We start from the raw sequence: 13,811 nt of genomic DNA on the forward strand, positions 1-13,811 counted from the left end.
CTCTCTGGTCTTAATTCTCCAAAATATAGGAGGTTGAAGAAGTTAAACATGACCTTACCACTTTTTGTTTTCCTCCAGTAGGTCCTGGAAGTGGCTGTGGGAGTTGGTGAAATAAATGCATGTCAGGCCAGAGGCCTCGTCCTCCCTTGAGCACATTCCCTTTTCCTCTCTAGGAGAGGAATTTTGCCCATGGGAGCTGTCTCAGGTGCCAGCTGCTCCCATGACCTTTCCGTGCCTCCCTACCACATTCCTGCATCTAAATCAGTGCTGGTCAATGTTTCACTCCCCGGCTGCCTCCCAGCCAGGTCTTCTGAACCTGGTGAACAGTTAACCGCCAGCAGCCCTTGCTTGTCCCACTCTCCAGCTCTCCTGAGAGGCTTTCAACACTTTCCTGCTGGGTGTCAATGATCTACCAAACCTGACAAACACCCGGGCTGTCTCTCCGTATTTTCAAAGAGACTCTTGCAAACGTTCTTTGCAATGATTCCAAGGGTAGATGATTCTTTTCAACAAGGAAATACATCTTAACGGTGACTGAGCAGAAGTACTCACAATGACTATTGAATCTCTTTTCTTTTCTTTTCTTTTCTTTTCTTTTCTTTTCTTTTCTTTTCTTTTCTTTTCTTTTCTTTTCTTTTCTTTCTCTTTTGAGACAGGGTTTCACTGTAGCCTAACCTGGCCTTGAACTTACAATGACCCCTGTAGCTCAGCCTCCCTAGTGCTGGGATTAAAGGTGTGAGCCACTATGCCCAGCTCTGCATCATATCTTCTTTTCTTTTTTTTTCTCAATTTTTATTAACATTTTCCATGATTATAAAAAATATCCCATGGTAATACCCCCCCCCGACTTTCCCCTTTGAAATTCCATTCTCTATCATATCCCCTCCCCATCTCAATCAGTCTCTCTTTTATTTTGATGTCATGATCTTTTCCTCCTCTTATGATGGTCTTGTGTAGGTAGTGTCAGGTACTATGAGGTCACAGATGTCCAGGCCATTTTATGTTTGGAGGGAGCATGTTGTAAGGAGTCCTACCCTTCCTTTGGCTCTTACATTCTTTCTGCCACTTCTTCTGCATTAGACCCTGAGCCTTGGAAGGTGTGATTGAGATGTTACTCAGCACTCCAGTCACTTCTTTCCAGCACTATGATACCTTCTGAGTCATCCCAAGGTCACTGCCATCTGAAAAGAGATATTTTCTTTTTTTAAATTTTAATTTATTTATGGGGGGGGAGGGAAGGAGAGAATGGGCATGCAAGGGCCTTTAGCCACTGCAAATGAACTCCAGGCACATGCACCACCATATTCATTTGGCTTACATGGGTTCTGAGGAATTGAACCTGGGTCCTGATGCTTCTCAGACAAGTTCCTTAACCACTAAGCTACCTCTCCAGCCTCCTGAATAATGTTTTCTCTTGGTAATTCTTACAAAGAACCAGAGAGAAGTAAAGATTCTGGTCCATTGCTCATAGTCAGATAACCTTAGGCGAGCCTCTTAAGGTCTCTGGATGTCCTTATTTTCAAAATGAGGTGAGTCATTCTTCCCTTTTGCATTTAGTTTACAGATTAAATGTCAAGTTATGTAAAAGTGTTTGACACATAATAGTAATTTAATCAATATTCACACGTAAAACAACTTATGTCCTGAAGGTTATAAAATCATAGGATGCTATAACTGAAAGGTGCTTGACAACCTTAAAAGGAAAGAAATCCAGAGAAAGAAATTCCAGATATACTCAGTGGTCTTTCAGTCTCTCAGGAGTATATACGCTCATTGAGTTCTGCCAAGAAATACAATGTATAAATTAAATGGAATAATAAATGGAATGGAAAAATTTTCTAGTAATCATATTAAACAAGTAGAAGAGAATGGGTGAAATTAGCTTCAACATTTTATTTAACTCACTGTGTGCAATCTATTATTTTAACAAGTAACAATATGAAAATTATTAATGAAACATTATGAGTTTTATGCCAAATATTTGAAATCTGGTGTAGATGTTATATTCACAGAACAACTCAAGCTAAATACATTTAAAGGACTTAGCAGTCACAGGGGCTGTGCTGAGCATCAGGTTTAAGTCAAGCCAGCAAACCTGTGCACGTGCTGTGTGCCAGGCACTCTTAGAGATGCAGGATGATGAAGGCAAATGAAACCATCACATAAGGGAACAGCTTTGGGAACCAGCAACCATAATACAAGGCTGAAGTCCCTCCTTGCTTACAGGGTATGATTACTCACCTGTATGTTAGCTCGAGCAAGTTGAGAAGAAAATTCTCTAGGACAAATATTTGTTTCCAAAGTGCTTTCTTCTGCTCAGCCATGAAGGGATAGAAATGCATTTAGTTTTCTTGAACTACTGTGACCCAGGTATAGTGCTCTGAACTTGACAGGTATAATCTAACTTAATCCTCATAATGATTGGAGAACATTATTTTGCTGCTCATTTTAAAGAGAAGAAAATAAGCTGGGCTTGGTGGCAATGCCTGTGGTCTCAGCACTTGGGAGGCTGAGTCATGAGGATCACGAGTTCAAGGCTAGCTTGGGTTATGTAGCAAGACCTAATCTCTAAGAAGAAAAAGAAAGAAGAAAGGGAGGAAGGAATAAAGGAAGGGAAAAAAGAGAAGGAAACAAAGGTTCAGAGAGTTTAATGATGTACAAGCATCATGCAAGTTAGCAGATCCATCAAGAGCTGGGCCCAGGCTCAGAAATGAATCATATTTAACATGAAGATATGGGAAAGAAAAAGTTTTGTCATAATCGCTATCATTGCTGTGTTTTGTCCATATATATATACATAGCCTTTAAAACTTCCTGGTTAATGTGAGTGGTAGTTTGCAATCCTAGGCGACCAATAACCTCTCTTCCCGAAGGATTTGGCTATAAAGTGAAGATGAAGATATTCCATTTCTCAGGCCCTGCTGGCTCCTGGGAGCTCCTCTGTGCCTTGGGGAAAGGATCAGTTGAAAATTCACCTGAAAGCAAGTTTATCTGTGTCTCTGCACTGAGTATGCCACCCACAGCTTTCCTTTGCCAAAGTACCAAAGGGCCAGGCCAACACTGGCTTTCCATCTTCCTTTTACCTTTCTGTTTTCTGCTACTGGGTCTGGGAAACTGGGTTCATCAATAGACCCATAACGTGAGTTACCACTAAGTTGGAATATAGTCTGCTTCAGATACAGTATTTCCTGAAAGAAAAAATAAATCCTTTATGAAGACCACAGATAAAGAAATCTGGGAACACAGAATAGTCAAAGAGAGTGAAATATGCTTTGTACACACTTGTGCAGTGGTATTTGGATGAATGCAAAATCAACACTCACTATGCAAAATATGATTTGATGGACTTGCAGCTTTTTTTTTTTTTTATTTGAGGGCGACAAACACAGAGAGAAAGACAGATAGAGGGAGAGAGAATGGGTGCGCCAAGGCTTCCAGCCTCTGCAAATGAACTCCAGACGCGTGCGCCCCCTTGTGCATCTGGCTAATGTGGGACCTGGGGAACCGAGCCTCAAACCGGGGTCCTTAGGCTTCACAGGCAAGCACTTAACCGCTAAGCCATCTCTCCAGCCCGACTTGCAGCTTATTTAGTTTCAGGCAGTCAAGGTTATGGGGAGTCTGAGCATAAGACAGATCGCGAATTTGCCTCAGATCAGATCACGCATCTCTTGTTTATATTTATTACATCAGGAAATCTTTAGAGAAGCTGTGAGCTCCTACCTTCAGGAAGCCCCAACCATGGTGTACAGTCTTCCATGTTCTCAGGCTTAGCGTGTGCAAATATTACTCTGTTATGAATTAGTTTGATATCTATAGTGTTTAAGATCAGTGAGTTTTCATGGGGGGATTTCTACTGAGCAAAGTGGACAATGGAGAAAAGAGAATCACTCACTAGAAAAGGGTGAAGCTTTGTATTAAGGGATAATTAAAACTTGGGTCATGGGCTAGGGAAATGGCTCAGCGGATAAATTATTTGCCATGCAAGTATGAGCACTTGATCAGACCTTCACAGTTCATGTGCAAGGTGAAGGGAGACAGCGATACGAGAATCACATAGAAATTCATGGGCCCACTAGCCTGGCAAACAGTGGTGAACCTGAGAGACCCTGCCTCAAACAAGGTGGAAGGTGAGGACTGACGCCTGGACTTGGCATGGTGTGCGTGTACCCATGTTCACACTCATGAGCAGGCACTCACACACACGCACAAACAAACCCTCCAAAATCCCCAACAACTTAGATCATATCCTGAAACACTGAGCATATGAACCTGTGAAATTTGCCTGGATATACTTGAACTGCATTGTAGAAAAATTTTATGAATCAAACCTACAGGTCTATTGCCATTTGAACGAATTTGCTTATTTTTGTTTCTTTAAAACATCAAGTCAATAAATGTGTTTGAGAATTTACTAGGAAACATTTTAATCCCTAGATATGTAAGTTTGGAGGAAATCAGGGTGGATCTGCTCACATAGGTCTGTCAGTCAGCAGAAGGCAAACATGAGAAGAAATAGCCCAGGACTGAGCACCAAAGAATACTCACATTTCATGTTGGGTTATAGCAGAGAAGGGGAGAAATGAGGCCAATAAGGAGCAGACAATAAGCTGGATGTTATGGTCTCTGAGAAAACTATCTCTCAAGAAGGAAATAAATGGGGCTAGACAGATGGCTTAGTGGTTAAGGTACTTGCCTGCAAAGCCTAAGGACCCATGTTTGACTCCTCAGATCCCACATAAGCCAGTCACACAAGGTGACACATGCACAAGGTGGCACAATCGTCTGGAGTTCGATTGCAGTAGCTGGAGGCCCTGGCATGCTAATTCTCTCTCTCTCTGTCTCTCTCTCATAAAAAAGGACATCAATAGTACTTCACTGTGGCTAATGCAAGTGAGAGGAACATTAGGCGGACGGAATGACAACAGCAACAAGGGACCAGTTGGATACCGCATCAGGATGCACTCATTTCTCTGCCGCTGTTAGTCATTGCAGAGCAACAACTAAACCAGCGTGGGTGGGAGTTTGAATAGGAAGTTCAAATCTCTAGAGGAGACCTGGGCCACCACGGCTAAGGAAGCAGGACTAGAGGTTTTCTTGTTGACCAGGGCTTCTCCTAATAGAAAACTCTCAAACTACAAAATTGTTAAAAAAAAAAAAAAAAAAGAATAAGAAGAAGTGAAGACAGAGCATGAATTTTTCATTTTCAAGAAGTTGCCAGAGAAATGGGGTAACACTGAAAGATCGCAGCCTGAGCCAGTGCTGGGTATTGGCTTTAAGACTGGGGATATAGATCATGTTCATACGATCTATATCCCTACCAAACGTGCCATCTTCTGTCACACCTGTCACACTTTCTTCCCACGCCCAGTGCTACTGTGTCTACACAGTATACCTTATTGTATTGCACGGGAATGGGAGGTTTCTAATCTTTCTTCTCCGCTAGACAAGAACAAGGCTTGAAAATTAGTGACTATGTGTCTTCAAGTTTGCAGCTCTGGCCCAGGTGGATGCTGCTGCAATGTTTGTTGAACAAATAAGTGTACAAATAAATTGAATTCAAGGAGATGTGAATGGCAGCTTCTCCTTACTTTATGCATGGGAAAACTGAGGCATGAAGCAATTTTGGAGTCTGATAAGTTTTTTTTTGTTAGGAGAATCCATGGCAAACAAGAAAATCTCTAGTCCTATTCCCTTAGACATGGCATTCGGGGTCTCCGACAGCCTCCATCATCCCTGGAGCCTGGAAACCCTCGCCTTTCCTCCAACCTGAGAGGAGCATGGGAGCCCTGCGCCTCTCACGTGTGCCTGCAGGCTGCTCCTTGATGTTAGGAGCATCTACCATGGAGGCAGGAAGGAGCTTGTGAACAATGGTTGGAAGCATTTTTCTGAATCTGGTGGGAGAGGAGGTGAGGGCACTGCTGGCTGACAGGGCCGCGAGGGGTCAAGAAGGGAAACAGGCCAAGGGTGGTTTGCTCTCTGAAAAAAATGCAAGGCACAGCTAAAAGGAAACCACAAGGTGTCACTGTTGGTCCTCAGTTCCCAAAGCTGGCTTGGGCAAGAAACACTACAAAGACCATGATGTTGAAGAAATTGAGGCCTCATTAACAAGATTTCTGTAGGGTCATATAGCGAGTCAGTGAAAGAGTAGTTACAAGAATCCAAGTCCCTTAACTCTTGCATCAGCATGAAGACCTTCCATCATGACTCCCAGGGCAGGCGTACTTTGGAATGCAGATTAGTCAGTTTGTCTCTAGAATCACTCATTCAAGACAATGGTTTGTAATTAGCAACAGAATAGAGAAAAAAAATAGAGAGAGAGAGAGAGAGAGAGAGAGAGAGAGAACAGAACAAGCTCTGAGTTCACTTTCACGAGCGCCTTCTTCAAAGGGTTGGCCTTGTCCACAGTGAGAGTGTGGAGCTCAGGGCCTCCATCGGGGCATGGTGTGAATAACTGAATAGAAGAGTATCAGGTAATGGATTTCATCCTTTTTATGTCTTGAAAAGAGTCTGGTTCCCAAGGAAAATAAGAAGCTAGTGGCTCAGCAAAGAATTAGCTGAAACCTAAGTAGGAAGCAGATTAAAAAAAATACATTTGCTGGATAGAAGGATGAGGGTAAGTTTCTGGGCTCCACTGTTCAAGGATGGGAAAGCCAGGGTAGGAGACCCTTTGCGAGCCAGTGACCCCAGACTTGGCATTGATCCCAGTGTCTGGACAAAACCAGGCAGCAGAGGAGTCATAAGGGGGGAGGGGGCTTTGTCTTCACACTACCAGGTGTCTCAGAGGTTTTCCGAGACCCCTTGGCCTGACTCCCACACCTTGGGCTACATTTCCTCCATTATTTCTGGTGGAGTCCAGTGTCTTAACAACCAGGTAAGTTTTTATTTTAATTAAATAAGCTTTCCTGTTTTCTTGGATAATAAAATTAGGATAGGCACGTTACAAAAAAATCAGATACCAAGTAGCAGAATGAATAATAAAAGTGCACCTGTAACTTTTGCATTCATCAGTGCTGGCCCATCGCTACACAGGTTCACAGGGCTGGCCTGCAAAGCACCTGGGGTCCCAGACACACTGTTTGGAGTTATGAAGCCAACACACAGAAGCCTCTGTTTACATAGAGCCTACATTCTGGATGGGGAGACATATGATCTATCCATCTATCTATCTATCTGTCTATCTATCTATCTATCTATCTATCTATCTATCTATCTATCTATCTATTGAATGCTAGACCTTGGTAATGCTATGAAGACAAATGAGCTGGAGGACTTGGAGATCTTATGGTGGTGATGTGGCAATTGTAAAGTTGGACATTAAGAATGTGACATTTGAAAGACATCTAAGACAAATAAAGGAGTAAGCATGGTGGATATCTAGAGGAAAACTTGGCCCTCCTTCCTTCTTTGTGCATATATAATAATGCAATCATTATCTAAGAACTACATGGCTTTATCCTTGACTTAAAATCTTTAAGTGATACTGAAACATATGGGTGACAAATAAGAATCCCTTTCACCATTCTTCTCACATGTTTCTTCCCTCCCAGAAAAACTATTTGGACAATGATGTGTTCCTTCAGCAAACGATATGTCTCCATTTCCATTCATGTCTACACATACCCACAATTTAGTTCAATTTTATTCCCTACCTAAATGAGATCATCTTTTGCTAAGTTGATGCCTGTTTATTTTTAGCAAACAGGACTTTCCTGTGACTGTTTAACCTTCAGAGACATAGAAGAGTTATAGACCACATTACTAAAATGAAATAGGTCAGTGGAGGTGGATATTTATTTCTTCCCTGTGGTTATAAACCTAGTACTACCACCTTAAATTGTAATAATTTGTTCCTTCTTTTTTCTCTTATACTACCCAGTGAGTTTTCTGGGGCTAGGTATTATATTTTCTGACATCTTCATTACCTGTGCCTGGTACAATGCCTGGTGCATGGCAAGTTAATACATAGCCAATGACAATTTTTTACATCTGCATTGAAGGCTCCTTATTCTGGCTAGGATGTTAGTTGAAATCAATGCCCTGAGCTAGCCTATTGAAGTCCAATTTATTTCTGTTGGGAAAAAAAAATGGTACTATAGGTGAAACCATCATGGGGTGACAGTCAGGATGACTGAAGTGGTCAAGTCCTTCAGATAATTTACCATTGAAAGACTAAAAGAGCTACTCTACCTCTCACTCATCTGTTGAAGGAAATTGAACGTTTAGCGAAGACACAAATGTGCTGAGTCCTTTGCATAACTCTTCTCAAAATCCAAAATAATTCAGTGAGATGGAAAGTATTTTGTGATGAAGATACCAAGAATTAAAGAGATTAATATGGATGTTACATTCACTTATTCACCATCACCACCTGGATTTATCGTATCTGAATAGCTCCCTACATTTGCTTTAGATTTCTACCTCTCAGAAATAAGACATCATTGGACTCTGCTCACAAATTTAATTGTCAACAATGGATTGCATTAAAATGCCCTTTGGAACAACTTTGTCATTGTAGTCAATACATGATAACATCCTACATGTGACCCTGTAGATATAAAAGGGGAGAAAGCACAGTCCCTCCTTTAGTGGACTTTCTTTTTTAAATTTTTTGTTGTTTTTATTTATTTATTTGAGAGTGACAGACAGACAGAGAAAAAGAGGCAGATAGATAGATAGATAGATAGATAGATAGATAGATAGATAGATAGTGAGAGAAAGAGAGAGAGAGAGAGAGAGAGAGAGAGAGGGAGAGAATGGGTACACCAGGGCCTCCAGCCACTGCAAACGAACTTCAGATGCATGTGTCACCAGGTGCATGTGGCTTATGTGGGTCCTGGGGAATTGAGCCTCAAACTGGGGTCCTTAGGCTTCACAGACAAGCGCTTAACCACTATGCCATCTCTCCAGCCCTCTTTAATGGACTTTCTATCAGGGTTTGCCAGTGCATAGGGTTGTACAGTTGACAAGCTGAGGCCCAGAAATATGTTGCCTCTTCCAAAAGGCAAAGCCAGATTTACAGACTCATGGTTAAACTATACAGGCCCCTCTGAACACTAGACAGCCCTCCACATTCCTGTGGGGTGTGTGTGCTGCTCCAGCTAGGAATCAGGAATCTGTGAGAAATATGCTCGGGTGTTTTTGTGAAAAATATGCATGGATTATTTTCTTTCTCTCCCCTGACCATCTTTTTGTTGCAAAGCATTAAATTCTTTACTGGTGAAACACTTCCTGTCAGAATGAGGCACACCCAGCCAGACAAAGCACCCAAAGTAAGTGAAGAGAAACTCTTTTAGTTCCTCTAGGTACAGGTTTTTGGTTTCTGCTGGACTGTTGCCATTTTCCCAGGGGCCGAGCCAGAGGTGGATTTGGAGAACAGCGAATCAGAACAGTGTGCAGACAGAGGTAGAAGTCACTATCGTTACAACAGCTGCCACTGCCCAGCTCCAGTCATGCTTTCGTGTACTTACAGGAGCAGTTCACTGTCATCACAAAAACCTTGCAAAGTCAATGAAAAAATTAGAGTTGTATTTTGTATATAGTAACTGAAATTTGCCTAAAATCTCTTAAAACAAAATAATGATCACTATTAACCTTTTGACATATATGTTCTTTCAAAAAAGTCCATCTTATATGCATTTTACCCAGTACTATTCACATATCTTCATATGCTATGTATTTTCCCATTTATTGTATCCTTTTAAGCATACAGGATTACATAATACTCAATTATGCAGTTTTTCTGTGATTTGGTTGCAAAATCCCTTGTATGTTTAATTTTTATTTCCTTTTTGTTACCATATTATTATGAGTCTGAGCATAGTTTTGTCTTATTGAGTAACATGACTGGCTTCTTTTCTTACATTATGTCATTTCCTCATTGTAAGTCTCCAGAGTAGACATCAGCAATGTTTTATGAAGGAACCAGGGTTCAAAGAAAGTAAAAAAACTGTGCCAAGGTCAAAGCCAGGTTTAGATCCAAGTTCTTTCTAATTCCTGAGTTTACACTACCCAGCACCACACCCTGGGGCTGCCTAGTTTTCCCCAACCCATGCTGAATTTCTGTCCTCCCAGAGCATTATTGCCTGTGAAGGGAGAGGTTTCTTGTACTCTTCTTTGTTAAAAAAAAAAAAAAATTAATAATATGGGCTGGAGAGATGGCTTAGTGATTAAGGCACTTGGCCTGCAAAGCCAAAGGACCTGGTACGATTCCCCAGGACCCACGTAAACCAGATGCACAAGGTGGCACATATATCTGGGGGCCCTGGTGTGCCCATTCTCTCTCTTTTTTCCTCTCAGTCTCTTTCTTTCTCTCTCTCTCAAGTAAATAAATAAAACATATTTAAAAAACAAAATATTTAACAATCCTACTCATGTTCCCATGATCCCCTGCTCTCTTCGGAAGACTCAGCCCTTTCCAATTAGACTCTGCACTCAAAAGTCCCCAGGCGGCTGGACTGGTGCCCGTGATCGTCCCCAGCTGCTGCGCCCCATGTTCTGCACCGTCTTCATGCTCAGCTGCTCTTAGACAGGCAGGCCGTGAGGGTCCTCACGCCTCCACATTCTAAACTTAATCCTGATATGCTCACGGAAGCCCTCATGGTTATTTGTACCTCACTTGTGTCCATTTGCATTTTCAAAAATTTTCGGGATATAAGATACTCTCAATAACTCAGCCTAGTTTAAAAACTATTAAACTTTGAAATAATACATAAGGCTTATAAGTCTCATTTGAATCCCAGCTTTGATTCTATGAAATTCAAATTCACACTCAAATATTTTGTAATATTTGTTGGATGGATGGATAAATTATAATAATAGTAATGGCTTTCAATTAATGAGTACCTTATTGGTTTGGTTAAATCCTGACTCTGCTGCTTTTAGCTCTGTGAGTTTTGGCCAATATCCTAACATCTAGTTCTCAATTGAAAAGAAAACCTCAATAGTTTGTACATAATAAAGTTGTTAGAGGTATTGCATTACTTAACTATAAGGCACACGTTATATAAACGAAGTTGTTATCATTACTATTATCTCTACCAGGAAACTGATGTTCAGGGAGATTAAGCTCAGAGCCATACTGTTAGCCATTGGCAACATGAGGTTCAGACAACTGTAAGTGTGAATAAATGAAACAAAATCTTTTGAGGTAAAAGTTATTGACAGCCACTACTAAAAGTTTCTATCACAATCTCTTTGCTAATTGCTTGAGAAGGCCTGAGAGACCACTCAAGTTCTATCCCCAGGACCCACATAAACAGTGGGCAGAAAGGCCTTGTAGGGAACTGCGTGACTTTCCCATTGGCCACTATAGACAAGGGCACTCTGCGGCAGATGAGTGACAAGGTGCCACGTTGTCACGTACACGTGCATACACACCCACCCACACAGGACAATGTAACTTGTACTTTAGAGACAGGCAGTACATAGAGGCAATTGATGAACCCGAGGTGAGGATTACCTGACAAGGGTACTGAGCAGCTGTTATAGGCGGCTATGTTCAAGGGTGTACCAGAAATGTCTATAATGGGTTAGTAAGTAAAAAAGAAAAATATTATATAAGTAGACTAGTTTTCAGAAGGGCACAAACACCTGGAAAATATGCTACACATGAACAAAATTCTCTGGTTGAACTTCGTTGTAGGTTGTAGGTGGCAGAAGTCAGGGTTAGTCAACCTGGAAGGAGGTCAGCAGAAATTAGTGATTTGTAGAACAAAGGAAGAAATTTTGGGGGAAACATTGCAGACTTAGGGACAAGAGGAACAATAGCAAAGGTCTAATCTATGTATGTTTGCCAAGGAAGAGACAGAAAATTGGGTAGAAAACTTTTTGGAGAAGCTGTGCTTAAGAGTTCCTCAAATATAACAAAAAGGCATCTGCTCACAGATGTATACACTCAATGAATCTCCAAACAGGGTAAGTGCCAAAATAAGTGTCAGGGCACTTGGTAATAACAACAAAGCCTACAACTATGCCTATAACCTCCTGGCATTGACCTTGTCATTTTCTTTCTTTTTTAAAAAATATTTTATTTATTTATTCACTTATGAGAGAGAGAGGGAGAGGGAGAGAAAGAGAGAGAGCGAGAGAGAGAGAGAGAGAGAGAGAGGGAATGGGTGCACCAGGGCCTCTAGCCACTGCAAACAAACTTCAGACACATGCATCACCTCGTGCATCTGGCTTACATGGTACTGGGGAATCAAACCTGGGTCCTTAGGCTTTGCAGGCAAGTGCTTTAACCAGTAAGCAATCTTTTCAGCCTGACCTTGCCATTTTCAGCTCATCCATGTCCCATTTTCTTTGATGTCACCTCTTTGTAGATGATACATAAGCAACACCACCTTAACATCTTTTCAACTAATAGTGCAGGAAAAAAATGTTTGAAGGGATGTGATGGCAGGAGATGAGATTTATTAAAGGCTAATTATATATAAAGACTCTCTAGTCCATTCTACTGTTCATGACAATCCATTAACTTGGCACTTAATTTATTCATCTAATTGTGAAGCTTGTTTAGTCACCTGCTGGGTGTGGGGAGGTACTGAGGAAATGATGAAAAATTAGGACATGTTTGGTATTATGATGATTCAAATTAGTCCCTTATGGATTCTGATACTTCTAAAAGTAAGTTACTCTTTTTACTTCTTATTACCAGGAAATACACATGCATTTAGAAGACCTAGGAAGTACATTCTTTATAATTATTCACTGACCCTGATTTTGTACCATGAGCTATCTGTGGTACTGAGAACATAGAATAAAAAATTAATATTCTAATAGGCGAGTCATACACAGAGGAAAACAAGCAAATAAGTGTATGTAATACCATACTCAAGGTAAGAATTTGATGAAAATAAATTTAGTGTTCTTGGAAAAAATAGAAAAATGGATTTTACAATGGTATTTGGGAACTTGCAAGAGATCTTTTTATTGAAATATTTGAACTCATTCCAGACACTTAAACAACAAATGTTAAAGACAAACAATTTGCATTTAAATATCTCATCTGTAGTAATCTGTATGCTACTTAAAATTTTTTGCATGCTTCTTTTAAACATAGACAATGATAAAATGTATTCTATATAAGCTTAACTTATATGTATTAACCTTTCATTGTGAGCTAACAATTTTGACCAATTTTTTAAAAAGGCTGAGTTGACTCAATATTTGGGGTTATTTGGATAGTATGTGAATGTACTTCTCTGTGGTTTGAAGAAGGAATTATGAACAGAGAGGGGCTGTAATGAAAATTGATCTTCCATCATCTATCATCTCCTGGTAGGCTAATGAGATGCCGCTATTATCTCCTGATGAAATATTGTTCCACAAAACCTTGCTTTGTCATGAAATTTCTTAAAGATCTTAAAGAAGCCATGTGAACTCAAGCAATATTAATTACAGTTCCATCTCGCCATTTGTCTCAATGGATAATCCCTCATTTCCTGTGGCATTTATAAAAACCCTCTAGGAGGCAAATTCAAAATAGTTGAAGTGTGTGTGTGTGTGTGTGTGTGTGTGTGTGTGTGTGTGTGTGTTGCTGAGGATTGAACCTAGGACCTCTAGTGTTGTGGGAAGCTATTCTACTAATTAAGCTATATCCTCAGTCTTTTCAAAACAGTTGAACTTTTTACAGATTTTACTGAATATGAAAATCTGTTCTCCTCAACAAATCTGTCTCTAAATCCTACTTAATGGGACTGGAGAGATGGCTCAGTGGATAAAGTTCTTGCTACACAAGCACGAATACCTGAGTTTGGATCCTCAGCACCCATGTAAAGCCAGCCAGATGTTTTAGTAAGCAACTGCAATCCCAG

This window comes from Jaculus jaculus, chromosome 3 (genome assembly GCF_020740685.1).
Source record: "Jaculus jaculus isolate mJacJac1 chromosome 3, mJacJac1.mat.Y.cur, whole genome shotgun sequence".
NCBI lineage: Eukaryota > Metazoa > Chordata > Mammalia > Rodentia > Dipodidae > Jaculus > Jaculus jaculus.